Source organism: Sapajus apella, unplaced genomic scaffold (assembly GCF_009761245.1).
Source record: "Sapajus apella isolate SASKATOON/1434 unplaced genomic scaffold, GSC_monkey_1.0 scaffold35, whole genome shotgun sequence".
Classification (NCBI taxonomy): Eukaryota; Metazoa; Chordata; class Mammalia; order Primates; family Cebidae; genus Sapajus; species Sapajus apella.
The window spans coordinates 20,611,140-20,623,145 of NW_022436975.1; positions in this window are offsets into that span (position 1 = coordinate 20,611,140).

The following is a 12,006-nucleotide window of genomic DNA, read 5'->3' on the forward strand; positions in this document are numbered from 1 at the left end:
TTTTTTTTTTTTTTTTTTTTGTAGATACAGGATTTCACCATGTTGGTCAGACTGATCTCGAGCTCCTGACCTCAGATGATCTATCCACATCAGCAACCCAAAGTGCTGGAATTATAGACATGAGCCACTGTGCCCAACCAAGAAATTCTTATTTTTATTACCAACGAAATGTGTGCTCAAAGTAGATAATCTAGGAAATATGGATAAGTGATAAGAAGGAAAAAAATAATCAGAGATGACTGCTGCTAATTTTTTGCAATATTCCTGTTCAATAATTGTAGGGAGATATAAAATATTTTATAAAACTATAATAATATCATATATACTATGCTGTAATCTGTTTTTCTTCACAAGTTAATATATCTATTCTATTTAGTTTAATTTTGTTTTGTTTTGTTTTATTTTATTTGAAACACGGTCTTGCTCTGTTTTCCAGGCTGGAGTTTAGTGGTACGATCATGGCTCACTGCAGACTTGACCTCCTGATCCTCCGGCCTCAGCCTCCTGAGTAGCTGGAACTACAGGCACATGTCACCACGCCCAGCTAATTTTTAAATTGTTTTAATAGAGATGGAGTCTAACAATGTTGCCCAGGCTAGTCTTGAACTCCTGGACTCAAGAGATCCTCCTGCCTTGGCCTTCCAAAGTGCTGGGATTGCAGGTGTGAGCCACCTCACCTGACAATGATAATAATAACTTTAATTTTAAAAGTATAAATAATGGTAAATATCCTATTGGTAGTTAACTGGACCCCCGATTCTCTACGATGGAATTTTTTGTAGCTACCATGTACTTGATATTGCATTTGATTTGTAGAATTAACATTTTTGCATGGACAGAAAGCACAAAATAATAGCAGATTACTCAGGAGAGGAGGTGGTTTGTTCAACTTTGAAGCATTTGCCAAAGAAAATGTTCCCTACACGTGAAAGTTAATCAGAGCGTGGACTGCAATCTTCCGCAGTGTTCGTATGAAAAAACCCTGTCATCAAGAAACACAGCTTCAGGTCCAATGACAGAATGTCCACAGTTAAATATATTCACCAAGCATACACAGACAGCAGAGCGCGAGCAGAGTAAAGGGTGAACGGAGAGTGAAGTCAGGACAGCTTTGTAAGAAGAAGCTCATTTGGCACTGACCACTTCGCCCTCCCCAAGCCCTGCTCCCCTCTGAAACGTCAACAAGCACCCACCAACATTCACGAAGAACACTGGGATAGGCAGTCCAGGTCATTATGGAAAAGGAAAAGGGAGTTCAAGTTTAACATCAGGAAAAGGGGAATACCAGTCACAAGGTTTAAGGCACACTTTATACTGGCAAAATGTGTTATCCACATGAAATAAACAATCATCCCTGGCCTTTAAAAGTCCCAGCTACTTGGGAGGCTGAGGCAGGAGAATTGCTTGAACCCAGGAGACAGAGGTTGCGGTGAGCCGAGATCGTGCCATTGCACTCCAGCCTGGGTAACAAGGGCGAAACTCCATCTCAGAAAAAAAAAAAAAAAAAAAAAAAAAAATTCCACTACAGGCCGGGCACGGTGGGTCACGCCTGTAATCCCAGCACTTTGGGAGGGCGAGGCAGGTGGATCACAAGGTCAGGAGTTTGAGACCAGCCTAGTCAATATGGTGAAGCCCCATCTCTACTAAAAATACAAAAATTAGCCCAGTATGGTGGCAGGCGCCTGTAATCCCAGCTACTCAGGAGGCTGAGGCGGGAGAATCGCTTGAAATCAGGAGGTAGAGGTTACAGTGAGCCAAGATTGTGCCAATGCACTCCAGCCTGGGCAACAGAGCAGAAAAAAAAAAAAAACTCCACTACATAGCACCGCAAAATAAAAAGCAAACAGAAATACAATGAAAAGTCAAGACCCACCATTACTTTATGGGAGCTCTCTGTTGTTGTGTTTGTTTGTTTGTTTGTTTGTTTGTTTTTGAGACAGAGTCTCTCTCTGTTGCCCAAGCCGGAGTGCAGTGATGCAATCTCGGCTTACTGAAACCTCTGACTCCCAAGTTCAAGTGATTCTCCTGCCTCAGCCTCCCAAGTAGCTGGAATTACAGGCATGTGCCACCACACCTGACTAATTTTGTATTTTTCCTAGAGACAAGTTTTCACCATGTTGCTCAGGCTGGTCTCAAACTCATGACCTCAGGTGATCCACCCGCCACAGCCTCCCAAAGTGCTGAGATTACAGGCGTGTGCCACTATGTCCAGCTGGAACTTTTTTTTCATCCTCTGTCTATGAGTTTGTTTACTATTAAGTGCAAATATCTAATCTAGAATAACTCTATCTATGTATTTAGGATTCTTGAAGTCCAATATGTATACAACCTAGAAATAGCATTCTTAGAAAACTACCCAGCCGGGAACAGTGGCTCAGGCTTATAATCCCAGCACTTTGGGAGGCCAAGGTGGCTGGATCACAAGGTCAGGAGATCAAGACCATCCTGGCCACCATAGTGAAACCCCATCTCTATTAAAAATACAACAAAATTTAGCTGGGTGTGGTGACACACACCTGTAACCCCAGCTGTTCGAGAGGCTGAGGCAGGAGAATCACTTGAACCCAGGAGGCAGAGATTGCAGTGAGCCGAGATTTTACCACTGCACTCCAGCCTGGCCACAGAGCGAGACTCTGTCTCAAAAAAATAAATAAATAAAATAAAATTAGCTGGGCATGATGCTGGGTGCCTGTAATCCAAGCTACTTGGGAGGCTGAGGTGGGAGCATCGCTTGAATCCCGGAGATGGGAGCTGCAGTGAGCTGAGATCACACCATTTCATGCCAGAAGGGATGGCAGAGTGAGACTCTGTCTCAAAAATAAATAAAAAATAAGAAAAGAAAACTATTTAATGGAACATAGTTTTGTCATTAAGCATATAAGAGTCAAAGAACTATCAAGCTGAAGTCAGATATTTGCCAGTGCAGCTGGTGCTCTGACATGCTTGAGATATTGAATGAACTCTAGCAGTATTCTCTTAACAGATTCAAATCAGAAGAATGAAGAATGGAAGGAGGAAACGAAGTCAGGAAGGGAGAAAGGAAAGAGAAGAAATAAACCCTTGCCAAGTAGCAAGACACGATGCTAGGTGCTTTCTTAAATATGAGTTCTAAATTACATGCCTGGTAAATCAGAAATAGTCTCTCTGACATTCATCACAATGAGCAGGGCCAGATTTTTTTTAAGCCCTAAAGCTTTGAACATGAACTAATTCATCCTCTAAATCCAGGTCTCTCTTAAACAAATGATGTTAATATTCGAGAGAGTTATGAGATCAAGATGTCTGTGTGCAGTCAAATTCCTCGTCCTGCCTCAATTCCAGAATAAATATCCAGGTATCTCGCCTTTAAATCCTCTCGAGGGAGACGTTTTTCCTCCAGTATTCTCTCTCCTGAGTGTGAAACTAGACAATGAAACAGATACCAAACAGCCATAGAATGACTACTGGGTGACTTCTAGAGCAGCAAGCCCTTGGAACCTCAGTCGCCATGTGTTTTGTTTTGTTTTTTTTTTCCGGCTCTGTGTCCCCACCCAAATCTGATGTCAAATTATAATCCTCAGCATTGGAGGAGGGGCTTCGTGGGAGGCAACTGGATCACGGGGGCGGGTTTCCCCCTTGCTATTTTGTGATAGTGAGTGAGCTCTCACGAGATCTGGTTGTTTGGTTTTGTTTTGTTGTGGAGACGGAGTTTCTTGTTTCCCAGGCTGGAATGCAATGGTGCAGTCTCAGCTCACTGCAACCTCCGCCTCCCAGGTTCCAGCGATTCTCCCTGCCTCAGCCTCCAGAGTAGCTGGGATTACAGGAACATACTAATCACACCCAGCTAATTTTGTATTTTTAGTAGAGATGGGGTTTCACCATGTTGGCCAGGCTGGCCTTGAGCTCCTGACCTCAGGTGATCCTCCAACCTCAGCCTCCCAAAGTGCTGGGATTACAGGCATGAGCCACCACGCCCTGCCCAAGATCTGGTTGTTTAAAAGTGTGTAGCAAGCCAGGTGCAGTGGTTCATGCCTATGATTTCAGCATTGTAGGAGGTTAAGTCCGGTGGATTACTTGAGGTCAGCAGTTTGAGGCCAGCATTGGCAACATGGTGAAACCCTGTCTCTACTACAAATACAAAAATTGGCTGGGCACGGTGGCTCACCTGTAATCCCAGCACTTTGGGAGGCCGAGTCCGGTAAATCACAAGGTCAGGAGTTTGAGACCAGCCTGACCAACATGGTGAAACCCCACCTCTACTAAAAATACAAAAATTAGCTGGGCATGATGGCAGGTGCCTATAATTCCAGCTACTCAGGAGGCTGAGGTGGGAGAACTGCCTGAGCCCGGGAGGCAGAGGTTGCAGTAAGCCAAGATTGTGCCACTGCACTCTAGCCTGGGTGACAGAAAAAGACTCTGTCTCAAAACACAATACAAAAATCAGCTGGGTATGGTGGTGGGCACCTGTAATCCCAGCTACTCGGGAGGCTGAGGCAGGAGAATCACTTGAACCCACGAGGTGGAGGTTGCAGTGAGCCAAGATCATGCCACTGCACTGCAGCCTGGGTGACAGTGAGACTCTATCTCAAAAGCAAACCCCAAAAAAGTGTGTAGCACTTCCCCTTTTGCGCTCTCTCTCGCTCCCTCTGCCCTGCTCCACCATGTGAAGATATATCTGCTTCTGCTTCGCCTTCTGCCATGATTGTAAGTTTCCCGAGCCCTCCCCAGCTATGCTTCCTGTACAGCCTGCAGAACTGTGAATCAACTAAACCTCTTTTCTCTTTTTTTTTTTTTTGATATGGAGTTTCGCCCTTGTTACCCAGGCTGGAGTGCAATGGCGCGAAAGTGGCTCACCTCAACCTCCACCTCCTGGGTTCAGGCAATTCTCCTGCCTCAGCCTCCCGAGTAGCCGGGACCACAGGCACGTGCCACCATGCCCAGCTAATTTTTGTATTTTTAATAGAGACGGGGTTTCACCATGTTGACCAGGATGGTCTCAATCTCTTGACCTCGTGATCCACCCGCCTCAGCCTCCCAAAGTGCTGGGATTACAGGCGTGAGCCACCGCGCCCGGCGGTAAACCTCTTTTCTTCATAAATTACCCAGTCTCAAGTAGTTCCTTATAGCAATGCAAGAACAGACTAATACACCATATTATTTATATACTCTGAATTTGTATCAAGAGAGAATTATTAGTTAAAAGAGCTAGAAATGTTTGCCCTTTCAGAAGGCAGACATGACTGACCTCTTCATAGGTTTGAAAGACTGTGATGCTGGAGATTACCTTTACTCCTTGTACCTCCAGAGGCCAAGGCAAGGGCATGGAGGTGGCAGAGGACCATGTATTAATTTATTAATTAGGACTCTTCCAAAATGAAATGGGCTGCCTAGTGAGATGTACCCCTTCATGAAGAGTATTCATGCAGAAGCTGGAAGAGCACTGTCCAGGATGCCACACCTGGGATTTCTGTCTGGATTGGAAGGATCAAATAGACCGATGGTTCCCAAGTACCTTTCCAGGTATGACAGCATTTCTACTGATCAATGACAAAACAATAAAAAAGTAAAGAACAAGGTCATGAATTTTCCCTAGAACTCACTTGATTGAATTAAAAGGATTACTCTTAATTCTAAGATTACTCAAAATTAACCTTTCCTACTTTTTCATTGTTAGAGTATCCTCTCTTCTAGGAAATGATGGTGGCAGGAGATGATGAGAGTTATTGATTTGGCAATAAACTTACTTGGCAAAAGAAGCAATAGCATCAATATGCTGACCACACCAATTTTGTCCTATGTCAATGGTTCATCAAATTTAAACTGGGGAACTACTAGACTAGATTAACTCAGAGTTGATCCAGTTGTTGAAGCCAAAAATTCGAGGATCATCCTTGAGTTCTCTCCTTCTCTCCACCCAACACCCAGCCATCAGAATGTCACGTTGATTCCATGCCCACAGCATGCCCCCAGAGTGACCATTCTCTCCTGCATAATGACCCTAACTAACACCCATCATCTCTGTCACCAGGACCTCTGTAACAGGGTCCTGACCCCACTCCGTGGTTCCACTCTTTGCCCCTCACTGTAATTCATTCTCTGTTCAGCAACTAGACCAATGTAAAATGCAAATGAGGTCATGATCTTCTCCTTGAAGCCCTCAAATGGCTTCACATTCCACCTAGAACAAACTCCAAATTCTTTACTTTGGCCGGGTGCAGTGGCTTGTGCCTGTAATCCCAGCAGTTTGGTGGCTTATGCCTGTAATCCCAGCACTGTGGGAGGCCAAGGCAGGCAGATCACCTGAGATCAGGAGTTCCAGACTAGCCTGGCCAACATGGTGAACCTCTGTCGCCATTAAAAACACAAAAATTAGCCGGGCGTGGTGGCGCATGCCTGTAGCCCCAGCTACTTGGGAGGCTGAGACAGGAGAATGGCTTGAACCTGGGAGGCAGAGGTTGCAGTGAGCCGAGATCACACCACTGCACTCCAGCCTGGGTGACAGAGCAAGACTCTGTCTAAAATACACCACAGAAAACAAATTCCTTACCCTGACAGGAGCCCTATGAGACCTTGGCCCTGCCTCCCACTCCAGCCTCAGTTCATTCTTTCATCCCCCTTGGCCTTTCAGTCCTTCAAATACAGCAACCTGGACTCTGTGTTAGGACTTGGAATCGCCATTCCTTCTGATTTGAATGCTCTTCCCCCAGGTCTTCCCAGGGTTGATTCCTCCTCCTGACTATTATGGCCTCAAATGTCACTTCCTTAGAGGAGTCTTACAAGACCACGTGACCTTAAGCAGCCTTCCCTTCCCTTCCCTTCCCTTCCCTCCCCTTCTGCCCTCCCCCTGTTTGTTTGTTTCTTTCTTTCTTTCTTTCTTTTTCTTTCTTTCCTTCCTTCCTTCCTTCCTTCCTTCTTTCTTTCTTTCTTTTCTTTCTTTCTTCCCTTTTTTGCAACAGGGTCTTACTATGTTGCCCAGGCTGGAGTACAGTGGCTAGTCACAGGTGCAATCCCACTACTGATCGGCACAGGAGTTTTAACGTGCTCTGTCTCCAACTTGGACTGGTTCACCACTCCCTAGGCAACTGGGTAGTCTCTGCTCGCAGGAGTTTACCATATTGATGCTGAACTTAGTGTGGACATCCAATGGACATAGCCCACTACAGCCCAGAACTCCTAGGCTCAAGCAGTCCTCCCCACGCAGCCTCCCATGTAAATGGGGCCACTCCTGTATCAATGAGATAGGGTTTTGTTCTTGTTTGATTTCTTGTGACACATATTTATAAAATAGAAATTGTCTTCTGTATTTGTTTGCACGTTTCTTGCCTATCTTCCCCCAAGAAGGAAAGCTCCCTGAAGGCAGGAGCCACATCTGCTTGCCCATTCTGTCTTCTCAGCTAAAGGAACACTACCTGGTCGTTGAATGAAGGAATAAAAGGTACTCTCCAACTCTAACTTTCCAGGACCCATTTTCTCTTCCAAAATATATTTCTATGAGCAAATGCACTTAAATAAAGCATTACTACATTTATTAAAGAAAAGAAAGCAGACTGGGTGTGGGAGCTCACATCTGTAATCCCAGCAATTTGAGAGGGCAAGGCAGGTGGATCACTTGAGGTCAGGAGTTCGAGACCAGCCTGGCCAACATGCTGAAACCCTGTCTCTACTAAAAATAAAAAAATTATCGGGGTGTGGTGGCAGTGACACATGGCTGTAATCCCAGCTATTTGGGAGGCTGAGGCAGGAGAATCACTTGAACCTAGGAGGTGGAGGTTGCAGTGCACCAAGATCATGCCACTGTACTCCAGCCTGGGCAACAGAGTGAGACTCTGCCTAAAAACAAAAAGAAAAAGAAAAGAAAGCAATATAATCTCTGTCTTTGATCCAAATCAAAATTTAATGTGTGGTAATGTTGCTGTTTTGTTTTATGGTGAGATGAGGGGTGTGACACCTTTTTCCTCTAAACAAATGGAAGCAATGCTCAAATAGAAGAAAAATAAGATAGTTTCTCAAAAATGACAATGTCCCCAAATAGAGACACACTAAGAAATGATGTAAGAATTATAATGCCTATCACAATAACTAGGACTTAGATTATTCCACGCTAGGCATCGTTCTGAGCACTGTCTGCTAATTTGTTTCATACTCACCGCAACCCTATAAGAAAGACACTATGTTTATTCTCATTTTACAAGCAAGAAGAACTGATCAATTTAGCTTCAAGTTATCTACAGAAAAAAAAATGACCAGGATGCTGCCATTGTTTCTTGCACTTAATGACTTTCATTAGTTGGATCAATGCTCATTCCAATTCTTTTTCTTTCCAGCTTCTTTCAGCATGGTTGCAAAAGTGGAGAGTGGGAAAATCTTCCTTCCTTTCTCACTCAAATATTCCAGTGATACATATAATCTGTTATGTCCTATAATTTTCCATAATAACGTTGATTTGTAACTTTTGTAAGACAAGCTATACAATAAGCATAGCCAAAAATGATGCATAAAATAAAGTATAATCACTACAGGAAAACGGGAAAGTCACGCCCCTTCCATGTTCCATTATTGCAGCAATCTGTTGAAAAGCAGCCTCTTCAATGTGCAAAGGGTTAGGATTTTGCTCAGCAAGAACTACACAGCTGCTGCCAATCTGGCTCCAAGCAAGGACCACCTGAGAGCTGATTCTGCTGAGCGAGGCCACAGCTTCCTTTAATTAATCTCTTCTGCCCCATTCGTTAACATATGTCACTCTACAGGTCCGAGAAGGAAAGCACCATTTTTAAAGGTGCCTCTACACTCAGAAGGATAGCCCTTAGAGTCTGGCCTGAATAACACCTTTTATGTGGCAGTGCACCGCAATATGGCATCCTAGCACCTCTTCTTCTGGAGCTCCATGGCATATGGCTACGTGCAAAAGAAAAAAAAAGATATTCCCAGATTCATTGGCTCATCGAATAGGAGTGACACATGCAGCCAGGTGAGAAGGGGGCAGGGATGAGCATTCAGGAGGTATGAAAGAGGCATTCTTCCATTTCTCTAACAGTGAGAGACCCTCATCAAAAAAAAAAAAAAAATGAGAAGTTCCAGGCCTTGGACAATTTCACAAAGGCTACAGTGATTAAGTAGAGGATGCTGGCGCATCCTGTTGTCCCAAGAACAGGAGGGGCTGAGGCCGCAGCTTGGCCTGTGAGCTCATGCTGAATCTGAGAGTTTAAGAACCAGCTTTCAGATCAATTTCTAAATGGCCAAATTTAATGTATTGCCATTTAGAGCCAAGAAACAAATTCCTTTTATAGAACACATTTGTCTTCCAGGGAGACGCCGTACATGTCGGCTTCAAATTACTGACTGGCTTTTGCTTCCCAAGAATTCAACATGCCATTTTAAGCTTATCTCTGCCTTTTTAAAGACGAATTTTAAATTTATTTTAAAAAGTAAGTGGTTAGTGCTGATGGTTGCACAGCAGTATAAATGTACTTAGCACCACTGAACTATACACACTTAAAAATGGCTGCAAATGGGACGGGTGCAGTAACTGATGTCTGTTTAATCCCTGCTCCTCAGAAGCCTGAGGCAGGAGAGTTGCTTTAACCCAGGAGATGGAGGTTGAAGTGAGCTGAGATCGCCCCATTGCACTCCAGCCTGGGTGACAGAGTGAGACTCCATCTCAAAAAAAAGAAAAAGACCCAGCACTTTGGGAGGCCGAGGCGGGTGGATCACAAGGTCAAGAGATCGAGACCATCCTGGTCAACATGGTGAAACCCCGTCTCTACTAAAACTACAAAAAATTAGCTGGGCATGGTGGCGCGTGCCTCTAGTCCCAGCTACTCAGGAGGCTGAGGCAGGAGAATTGCTTGAGCCCAGGAGGCGGAGGCTGCGGTGAGCCGAGATCGCACCATTGCACTCCAGCCTGGGTAAGAGCGAAACTCCGTCTCCAAAAAAAAAAAAAGAAAAGGCTAGAAAGGGTAAATTTTTGCTTACATATATTTTACCATAATTTCAAACTGTTTTACTTGGGCTGGGCACGGTGGCTCACACCTGTAAATCTCAACACTTTGGGAGGCCGAGGCAGGTGAATCACAAGGTCAGGAGTTCGAGACCAGACTGACCAACAAGGTGAAACACCATCTCCACTAAAAACACACACAAAAATTAGCTAGGTGTGGTGGCGTACACTTGTAATCCCAGCTAATCGGGAAGCTGAGGCAGGAGAATCGCTTGAACCTGGGAGGCAAAGTTTGCAGTGAGCCAAGATCGTGCCACTGCACTCCAGCCTGGAGCGTGACTCCGTACCCAAAAAAAAAAAAAAATGTTTTACTTGGGGAAAAAAAAAGTAAATGGAGGCATATTTCAAAGTTTCCACTTTAACAATAAGGTGCAGAGGAATTATGCTGACAATAATAATTTTACATAAATATGTATATTTAAATATTAAATAACAAAACAGCAAACAAGGAAGACAGTGAGTAAAACAAATCTGAAATAGTTTGTTTTCTGGCTTAATGTTTCCATGGGAACCCACAATGTTCACTAAGAGAGTCAAAATGGAGGTATTTTTTAATGAAAGTTGGGTTCAAAATATTGAATATAACAAAAGGTTAATTGGGGAATAGTAATAAATCACAGATCAAGTCTCTTAAATTTTGATTATTTTAATTGTCTAAAATAATAGAAAATATTGTGTTTCAATTAAAGTCCAAATCATTTTTAAAATCCCTTAAAAGTTGTCGGATTTGTTTGGAATCATCAATAGAGCAGAAAAGAGTAAAACCTAAACTCAGACTTAGGTAGACATTTAGTATATGGTAAAGGTATATTCACAAGGAATGTGGGAGAAAAAAAAGAAGAAGAAAATTTAAGTTTATGGTAAAGGTGGGCTTTCAAATAAGCAAAGAAAAGATAGGTTAACCAATAAATAATATTGTGACAACCGAGTAGCCATCTGGAAAATAAAAATTAAAAATAAGAGATCCCTACCTTATCCTACATAAATTCTAAATGAATCAAAGATTTAAGTGTGAAAAAGAAGAAGAAACCATGAAAGTATGAGAAAGAAACATTCAGTTTTGACACTAGAGGAAAGAATTTAAAAAGAAAAGAAAAGGAAACATGGCCGGTGGCTCACACCTGTAATCCTAGCACTTTGGGAGGCTGAAGTGGGTGGATCACTTGAGGTCAGGAGTTCAAGACCAGCCTGGCCAACATGGGAAACCCCTCTCTACTAAAAACACAAAAATTAGCTGGGCATGATGGTGTGCGCCTGTAATTCCAGCTGCTTGGGAGACTGAGGCAGGAGAATCACTTGAACCCAGGAGGCAGAGGTTGTAGTAAGCCAAGATTGCACCACTGCACTCCAGCCTGGGCAACAGAGCAAGATTCCATCTCAAAAAAATAAATAAATAAATAGGCCAGGCACAGTGGCTCACTCCTGTAATCCCAGCACTTTGGGAGGCTGAAGCGGGCAGATCATCTGAGGTCAGGAGTTCAAGACCTGCCTGACCAACATGGAGAAACCCCGTCTCTACCAAAAATACAAAATTAGCCAGGCGTTGTGGTGCATACCTGTAATCGCAGCTACTCAGGAGGCTGAGGCAGGAGAATCACTTGAACCTAGGAGGGGGAGGTTGCAGTGAGCAGAGATCTCGCCATTGTACTCCAGCCTGGGTAACAAAAGTGAAACTTCATCTAAAAAATAAAACAGCCAGGCAAGGTGGCTCATGCCTGTAATCCCAGCACTTTGGAAGGCTGAGGCAGGTGGATCATGAGGTCAGGAGTTCAAGACCAGCCTGGCCAATATGGTGAAACCCCATCTCTGCTAAACATACAAAAATTAGCTGGGCGTGGTGGCACGTGCCTGTAGTCCCAGCTCCTCGCAAGGCTGAGGCAGGAGAATCGCTTGAACCCAAGAGGCAGAGGTTGCAGTGAACCGAGATTAAGCCACTGCACTCCAGCCTGGGCGACAGAGACTCCATCTCAAAATAATAAAATAAAATAAAAATAAAATGCAGTTTGATTTTTTTTTTCTTTTGAGGTAAA